This window comes from Rosa chinensis, chromosome 4 (genome assembly GCF_002994745.2).
Source record: "Rosa chinensis cultivar Old Blush chromosome 4, RchiOBHm-V2, whole genome shotgun sequence".
Taxonomy (NCBI): Eukaryota; Viridiplantae; Streptophyta; class Magnoliopsida; order Rosales; family Rosaceae; genus Rosa; species Rosa chinensis.
Genome location: NC_037091.1, coordinates 437,210 through 446,632, shown reverse-complemented (window position 1 = coordinate 446,632; position 9,423 = coordinate 437,210). Strand labels below are relative to the sequence as shown.

General features: G+C 38.1%; 1 long non-coding RNA gene and 1 pseudogene across 4 annotated transcripts; both read right to left on the bottom strand.

Annotated features, from left to right (window-relative positions):
* Positions 1 to 3,829: 3,829 nt before the first annotated feature.
* Positions 3,830 to 6,502, bottom strand: LOC121053002. Of its 4 annotated transcripts, XR_005810497.1 has the most exons (6): positions 6,345 to 6,502; positions 5,255 to 5,352; positions 5,027 to 5,154; positions 4,780 to 4,931; positions 4,525 to 4,612; positions 3,830 to 4,189 (listed from the first exon to the last, which is right to left on the bottom strand). It is a non-coding gene; the product is annotated as an uncharacterized LOC121053002 (long non-coding RNA). The 4 variants fall into 4 exon arrangements; XR_005810496.1 differs by having other exon boundaries at positions 4,734 to 5,154; XR_005810495.1 differs by having other exon boundaries at positions 4,780 to 5,154.
* A 906-nt stretch (positions 6,503 to 7,408) lies between these two features.
* Positions 7,409 to 8,820, bottom strand: LOC112200470 (annotated as a pseudogene).
* Between the last annotated feature and the right edge of the window lie 603 nt (positions 8,821 to 9,423).

Genomic DNA, 9,423 nt, shown 5'->3' with positions numbered 1-9,423 from the left:
GGTCCAAGTGTGAAAGCATTACCCGTGTAAGGAAGAGAAATTAACCCAGCTTTATTAAGAAACTCCCTAAATTGTATCATATATTTATTAGTTCTTCTAACACCATTAGATTTTTCAGTCAAGTTTAATATACAATTAAAATCACCAAGAAGGATCCACGGATGATTGACATTGGTATGCAACACATACAATTCATTCAACAATTGTAGTTGTTTATGCTGCTGGGGATACATATAAACAAATGTAAGATGACATTGGGAACTAGATGGGATATGCATAATATGACAATGAATAAAGTGAGAGTGAGGAACCAACACATTCACATTATATACTGAAATATTCCACAACAAAAGCAAGCCACCAGATTGCCCATCAACAGGGATGGAGACATATTTACAAAACGGTAGTTTATCAGCCAAACTCTTTGCTGCATCATTAGTTAACCTAGTATCTAATAGACAAAAGATGTCAAAAGCCAGCAAAGATCTCAAAAAGGTAGCTTGCGACATAAAACCTTGTCGTGAACAGCCACGACAATTCCAACACATGATGCTCATTCAGACATATTTGCAGAAGAAGGTTCTGCACCAAAGTTATCAATATCTTCTCGTCCTCATTTTCTATTGTTATGAGACAGAGCAGAGGATCCCATTTGTCTAGAGTCATCAATCAGAGCCACAATATTGCCATTATTGATCTCATTATCATCCTTAACAGAATGAACAGAAGCATGATTCATAGATTGATATGGAATTAAGAAATCATTATAAGAGGCAGCATATGGATTATAAATAGACTCAACTGTGTCTGATGTGATTATCGAATTAGCAGAGTCCATAGAAAAAGTAGAGGTTGAAGAATCAGAACTCACCTCAACCACTTTTATCTTTTCCTCCACGTCTTCATGATTATCAAGCTCCGGGTCTAATTCTTCATTGGCAGCTAAATCATCATCTTGCATCCCCTCCTGGGGATTCACTTAAGGATGGACAAACGGCTCATGTTCTGGCTCATGATCTGGAGCCGCAGCAGCTACCTCAATGGCATAGGCATGGGAGTCATCAAGAATAACAGATGGCAGAGGGTGTTGCTCGGCTGCTTCAGAGTGGTCTCCGAACCCAGAATCCAAAGTGTCATAGATAGTAGGCATTGCATCGACGTAGGTTACACCAGGATGTCGAAAATTGGGTCGAGAACCAGAGCGAGTAAACACGGAGTTGGGACGAGTTAGGGAATTTCGATTCAGTGTTGGGGCAGGTCTGGACGGTAGAGAGTTTCGATTCGGTGATGTTGGCATCCTCTGCAGAGGACCGCGGATATAAAATAAATAGATTTTCCTCAGGTAGATTAGTGGGAGCACAGGAGACACGATTTGAGTCCTGATGTGGAATAATCTTGGGTTCATTTGGAAGCCTAGGTAGCATGAGGTAGTTCCTTCGAGGAGCACGAGATGGGCAGGTACCCAAAGGACTGTCAAAACGACCACAAAAAAAAAAAACAAGCTTCAAATAAAGTCTCCTAATTATGATAAATAAGCTTCAATTATTGGAAAAAGGATCGGCATGGAGGCGAAGAGCTCTAGGCTGTGTTTTAGTGAGATCAAGTTCCACACAAGCTCTAGCAAAGAGAGAGGTTTCTGGATTCAATGATTCCATGTCAACCATTCTGCAGCGCCCCACAGCATTAGCCAACTTGATGACTTTTTCTTTTGTCCAGCAGTGAAGAGGCAGTAAAGGAAAACGAACCCAAACTGAGGGTGTGGACAACATGGATCAGAATGGACAAAAGGCTGGAGTCCATCTCTTCAGCTCTAGGATTTGACCTTGCACAAACCATGGTTTATTATTCAAATAAATCAGATCCTCTTCAAAATCAAAAGTAATTCGGATCCAATCCGGGCCGTATGAGTTTGGAATCCACCGAGAAGGCCTTTCTAGCTGGCCATGCACCGAGCCCGTATACTCTTAGCCTAAACCGGCTGACCGAACACTTGACCAACAAGACATCATTTTCCTTCATCGACGGACCTAGATTCTGAAGGATCATCTAGTAGGTCAACAATTGGAGGAGAAGCTGTAAAAGGAATGGTGTAGTGGCCACGATTAACTGCAACAGGAGAAAAAGGTTGAGGTTGTGGGGCTAGGAAATCATGTTCCCTATAGGCAGGTGGAGGAGTTGGAATCTCTTATTCAGGAAAGCCAGGCTGATAACGACTGGTTCCTTCCCCAAAAGGAAGCGGAATCGATCTAGTTGTGGGAGGAGGCCCCGGGGGAGATGAATTTGGTGAAACCATAATTTGAAAGTGAGAGTTAAAACGAGTGCAGAAAAAGGATGGACGGAAGAGTGGATCAAGATAACTATGGAATGAGAAGCGGAAATTATGTTCATAATTAAATACCACCGCTGAGCCGACCTAAGAAGGATGATCAGATCACACCTGGCAAACATCCCTCGTAAAGAAGAGAACATAACATTTGAGATTTTGCAAACTTACATGGATATGATCATATATGCAGAACTATAAACAAGAGATGGGACATCAGAAAACAGCAAAGCATCGGCATGTAATACGGTTAAATTGAAGATAAAGAACATAGGGGAAGAGGATGGAAGAAACCCAGCAAGAACCACTGTACAATAAGATGCCTGGGCTCTTAATCTAGGTAATAACCAAAGGATTGAGAAGAAAAGCAAATAGATTAGGTGTAAAAGCATCAAGAAACAAACTTTAATCCATTTAATGACCCAAGCAATCCAAAAAACTCGAAGGAAGGTGATGATCGATGGCTTTGTTCTTGGAACATGATCGAAAGGAATAGAAGGGTATAAATAAACCCATTCCTTTGATCCAAACAATACGGGTTCTTCCAACTCATCTTCTGTGAAAGGCTGAAGCTACCACATTAAAAAAAAAAAAAAGAGATCATCATCTCATCGCACTATGCCAAAAAGGCCTTCAGACGACAGAACTGTTCTGTCGTCTGAACTAACAAAAATATGTCGTCTAGTACGGTGTCGTCTCTTGGGGGCATCAGACGACAGAAGTGTTCTGTCGTCTGATTTTTCAGACGACATAAAAAAATAAAAGTCTTGTGTTGTCTGATGAGTTTTGCATTTTGGGAACATTGTGATCTGTATCTTTAAAAGCATTCAAACAACATTTTTGTATTGTCTGATAAACAAAACAACCACAGACTTTTGTAAATACTATTGTGTCTTCTAGCATACAACAACAATTAAATGTTGTGCAAATTGACTTTAAACAACAATTATCTGTGGTCGCAAAGTGCATCAGAGGACAATTAAGTGTCGTTCAAGGGAGGTTTATATGACATTTAAGTGTTATGTGAAAGGTTTTGAAATTGTACTTATGTGATGTTGGGAAATGGTTTAGACAATAGATATCATATTATTTCTGTTATGTCAGTCTCATTACAATGACAATTTACTGTCGTTTGAGGTTATTAAGACGACAAATATTTGTGATCTGAATATAAAAAGGACCACTAATAGTACGTGTTTTATATTATCTATGATCAAGTCCAACCACACTTATTTGTTGTTGTTATACTCTTTAGCCAACAATTCCATCTAACTTATGTTGTTGTTTTGCCATTTAGACTACAATTTTCTGTCGTCCCACTGCCAAAAAGACAATAGACTTCTAATTGGTTTTTGTGTTGCTTTTGTGCAGCTGCAACCACACATTAGTGTGCTTTTGTTGTATCTTGCAATTTGAGATAACATATATTAGTAGTCCTCTGTTACAATTGGTATGCATGCATTTTGGAAATTAAAATTGTCCATTCATGAAACCATAAAATCCACATCCAAAATCATTCATTGCAATTTCCATTAATCCACCATTGTCTCATGTACACAAACCTAATCATGAACATCAGTTCAAAATAACTCATATCTACTAATCTGCAGACAAGTTCAAATGCTTAATGAATGAAAAATTTCTACAAGACACAAGTTAATAAAGGAACTAGCTAGGTGTACTGCTGTACCAGTTTCACAATCTGATCATGAATGGAATCACCCGAATCATAGAAGTGGTCATAGAAAACGGAATGGCCAGTAAGCCTGCAGAGACACAAACTTGCTGACCCATTGGCGTTCCACCATAAACAACAGCCACCTTTGCTCCATTCTAATAAGCAAACTTCTCAGCTTCCTTATATATCTGCCACAGAAAACATTTTATAGCATCAAGCCCCGAAAAAAATCAACAACAAAACTACAACACATCAACACCTCAAAGTCATCGAAATATGAGAACCTCATTAGCCAACTCTCTCGTCAATTAAGATGCCAATCTTGCAAAAATGAACTAATATAACATGACCAAGCATACTTGGGGTACTCATGTATTTATATTTAGCAAGTGTGAGAAGTAGTTCAGTAGCTGGTCTTATTGCCATGGCTTCAGAAATTTAAAGCAAAAAAAAGAAAAGAAAAAAAAGTGAAGTTACTGATAACAAAATAAAAGAAAATGATAATTAGGGGCAAAACCACTACCTCCCCACAAGAGCACCAAGATGTTGATCTAACTCTGTGCGATACTTGTGTAGATAAGTATTTAATTCATCAGTTCCATCCTAAATTCCTATGAGATAAATCCACAAGATAAGAAAATATTTAGCATTCTAGTACCATGAATTTTCAAGGTAACAATTAAAGGAAGGAAGACAAAATTTCTGCAAAGAAGACCAAGTTAGGCGTAGTACTATCTTGTTTTCTGGTTTTATAGGAAAAGGTCACAAAGCTACTGACTTGTGTAGATACAGTAGCAGTCTCAGATCTCTGAAAGTGATGAGTAATTTGGCTCTTAATGGGATCTGACCGATGTCTAGAAATGGAACTAGGGAAATGATCAAAGACCTCCATACTTATGGGGTCCAATTTTCTTTCAACAATTGCAATGCCTATTGATGAAGGGATTTCTCTAGTTCAATTTATGGTCAAGGAAAATAAATGTGATATGAAATAGGCAAACCTTATAGGTAAGTATAAATTTAACCTGACAACAACAAGAAATAAATAACAAAAAAATACGATCCAAGGAAATCAAGTTCTCCATCAAGGGACTCCACAAGCTCTTGTGGTATGGGTCTCATATGCTTGACAATTTTCTTGTCAGAGTCATATCTGTATGAATGCAAATAAGGTGCCAGGAATCAGTAATGAAAAAAAAACACCAAAAGTTCGAAGCCTTATCACTAAAGTAAGCTATTCTCATATTACTCACACTTGAGCATGCTGGAAAACTGCAGCTGCTTCTCTGAAAGATCTGGGGTAATCTTCAAGCATTTGATTGCCCTTCTGCAATTTCAAAACTGATAAAGCCTGCAACCAAAAGTAGAAACATGAGACTTGATCTCAGTTCTAAAAGAACAAGAAAGCAAAACAAAATAAAAAATAAAGTTTCTAAATAAGCAAAATTTTATAAGAAAACAAAAATGACCCTATATGTCATTGCCCCCAAAAAATTTAAACTTGTCACCTGTCCACCTTCAGCATTATATCATGCAACTCACCACAGTATAATGTCTAGAAAATATAGATCAAGTGAAGTCCTTTACAATGTGTAAGGTTACATCAACACCCCTAAGTCACCAAAATCCGAGAACCTGACTAGCAGTCTATCTCGTCAATCAAGATGTTAGTCTTGCAGAAATGAACCAATATAACATGACAAGCATATTTGGGGTACTCATGTGCTTATATTCAGCAAGTGTCAGAAGTAGTTCACTAGCTGGTCTTACTCATAGCAAAGAACTAAATATCATAAAAGAAAGTTAAAAGTTTCTTTCGTATATGCGCAATCTTTCAATCTCATAGTAGATGATATTCATTCACAAAGAACACACTACATAGTCCCTATATCTTTCACTTCATATCCATAAATTTAGCTGACCCTGCTATCATGAGGTGATTTAACAGCTTTAAAAATGTTTAGTTGAAATCAAACCGCTCATATCTCATGATCTGATGCTATCGACTCATGCTAAACAAGGGCTATCATGCTATCATGAGGAAATCCCACCCGAGTATATAATCATAGTAGATTATGGAGAAAATCTAGCACCTCCTTTCATCCAAAAGATAAATAAATAAATAAATAAATATACACAAAATGTCATCTTCCAGAAAATTACTCAATGATATTGATAAAAATAAAATATGAATGGGAAAATATTCTCCTTCTTCAACAAAGCTAGCTATCATACAAATGCATTAATGTATTACAGGAGGATCTTTCCCTAATAGTAGCAATTGTTCCCTCCAAACAGGTATATTGGATAAAAAATGAAGATAAAGTTGCAACCTTGACCAACCTGATTGAATATATAAGCTAGGTACGTTGCAGTGTACGTAGATAGCTAGATTACGTATGCGTCCGCATTGGGAGGCGTGCAGAGAAGAAACCCTAGAAATTTGGGAGCTGAGAGATGTCTCTCTGAAGAGGAAGATTAATGTTGGTGAGGATTTAGAGTGGCCGGGGACATTTATGCTGCAAATTCGGTTAGAGAAAGAGAGGGAGGGAACGCTGCCGGGTATACCGCAAACCCCACGCTTTTATAGCCGTTGAATCTATGCTCATTCTTTTCTTTACCAAACCCAAAAAAAACAACCTTCATCATTGACAATAATTCTAACTTTCTAAGGGGCGAGAATTATATACTCACAATTATCAAGAATTAAGTAGGTCATCAATTGGACTCATTTCGACCCCGATTTGCACCTCTTCAAATCGGTTATGTTACAATGTCCTAAGGATACGTGAGGCATATTTTAGTAACCATAAGTAAAGTACATTTAGGTAAAGACAGACAGAAAAACATGAAATATATATATATATATATGTGTGTGTGTGTGTGTGTGTATGAGGTTAATGCAAATCGGTTATGTTACAATGTCCTAAGGATACGTGAGGCATATTTTAGTAACCATAAGTAAAGTACATTTAGGTAAAGACAGACAGAAAAACATGAAATATATATATATATATATGTGTGTGTGTGTGTGTGTGTATGAGGTTAAATAGTCAAAACACTAATCTTTATAATAGAGAAACAAACCAACAAAGTCTTGTAAATGTTTTCAGCAGGTTTTCTTTAACTTTTCTTATTGGTTAAAATATGACATGCCATTGTCAAATGTCAAGTAAGAATCCGGACCTATAAAGAACATTACATTTCAAGGGAGATCATTCGAGGGGGTATGTTTAGCCTTGCGAGTGCTTTGGGATCGTTCAACTCATTTTGTAGTATCACCAACCCAAATTCAATCAGAGATAGCAGATACCTACGTTCATCTCTATTTATAGATAAGCTCTATATAATAATTTTCTATGCATTGTGCGACATTACTAACCTACCAAGATCCGAGCCACTTTTAAGAGAAGTCAAACCCCTGCTAGTATCTGAGATTCCCCTTGGAGCAACCATCTGCAACCCAATCCACAAATCAAATGAAAAGAAAACAAGTAAACCACATGCATGCACAAGGGTATTATTAGTACCATACCTGTGATGCCCATGGCCTTGGTGAAGAAGGATGATCTAAATTATGGGAAAGTCCAAGATGATCCATACTTTGAGTTAGAGTAGTATGTCGACCGAGACCATGAGTAACACCAACTGATGAAGAAGGCTGAAATCCAGTAGGACCAGGATCCCTGAGTCTTCCATAAGGATTGGTATCTGTTAGCACGGCTGAACTATTCCTCCTTCCAGAATTATTTACTGTGTTGGAGAAAAGGTTATCTCGTAACCTACCAGTAATATTGTACAAAGCATCTTGCACACTTGAAAAATTTCTTGACACCTGTAAAACAGATTATAACTAAACGTATGAAAAGCTTGCAGGTTCATTTTAACAACTTCAGGCCACCAAATATTACAAAATGCACTCAATGGAACTAGATAAAAGCTAATGCAAATTCACCTGTACAACTTCGTCATTCTCTACGGCACACTTCGGGACCTGGACACCACCTATTATCGGTATACCGGTACCAGTTACCTTCCGAATCTATGAAACTATTACACCCCCTTTTCCGAGCAAACAACCAACTTGGCTTGTCGGGACAACAAGGCGTGCAATAAGAGGTGACCCCTTGGAGCTCGAGTCTTGCCTCTTTTCAATGCCTGCCTCTACAGACCTTGAGAAGACAAGAACAAGACCTTTTTGTGCTGGAGAGTAGCGGGACTCAGGATTCTAGGTAAGATGAAACCAATATAAAACATATTACTAACAGATATGACAGTCCATGAGCAGTTTAGCACATACAGAAATGAGAACAGAAAATGATGACAAGTTGCAAAATGACAAACCTCTTATGCAGTAACAGTAATTAATCTTTCATCACACTCGGCCACAGATCCTCCAACACTTATAGTAGCACCAGTCTCATTCTGAAGAGCCTTGACAATGGCACCCCCTTTTCCAATGACACCCCCAACCCTATCATTGGCGCAAAGAATCTTAAAAGTAACTTCCTGCTGGAGTGTTCTTGTATCCAGTGTTGAGATCCTTTCAGCCTCTATTGATGGCAGACAAACTCCTGAAGCATAACTCACGGAGCTGCTCGGCAAATTGGAAATCACTGAGTTCCTCTGTGAAAGGTGATCTACACGAATATCAGGTAAAGTTTCACGAGGAACTGTCTCAATAGGCCTACTTCCAGTCATCCTTGTCTTGTCAACTGGTGGACAATCTTGAAGACGGCCGGAGACAGCAACAAGTGCTTTCTTTACAGCCAAAATATCCCCTTCTATCTGCCACATCATTGAATCATTTTCAAGGGAAGAAAAAAAACAGAATAACTGAACTATACCCCAATGGAAGCAAAGAATCATATTGCATGCAAACAGTCACCAAAGAGGCTAAACTATAACACATTACAAGGACTATTCTATTTTTATCTTCCATTACAAGTTACAACAATCCTGAAAGCAAGAGAAGTTACAAGGTCTAAATCCTTCCAAAAAAAAAAAAAGCAGAGAGAGGAATAAAAGAATGACCGCATATCAGCTACCAGGTTTGTTCCACGTATTTAGTACCATGGTTGATATGCATAAATGATCTTAAAATCGAATTAATCATCAGATCATAGTGCAAGTGAAGAAGTATGCAAATGGAACACACTTAAGTTAGCAGAGTGCTTGGCAGGAGACAAAAGTGGTCCAAACTACCAAACTTTCTACCGGTCACTCACAGGTATCTTACTTCTCTTTTACCCCCAAACCGCTCTTCATTAATCAGAGCTAAAAAGGAGGGCTGCCTGGTGAACCCTACAATCTATAGGAGAGAGGAAAGTTAGGGGTATTATGATTTATGAACATGAGAATAAGGCTAAAACTACAATGTAAAAACTCGTCTCTACCTAGTTAAGGTAATTAGCTTAGTGAG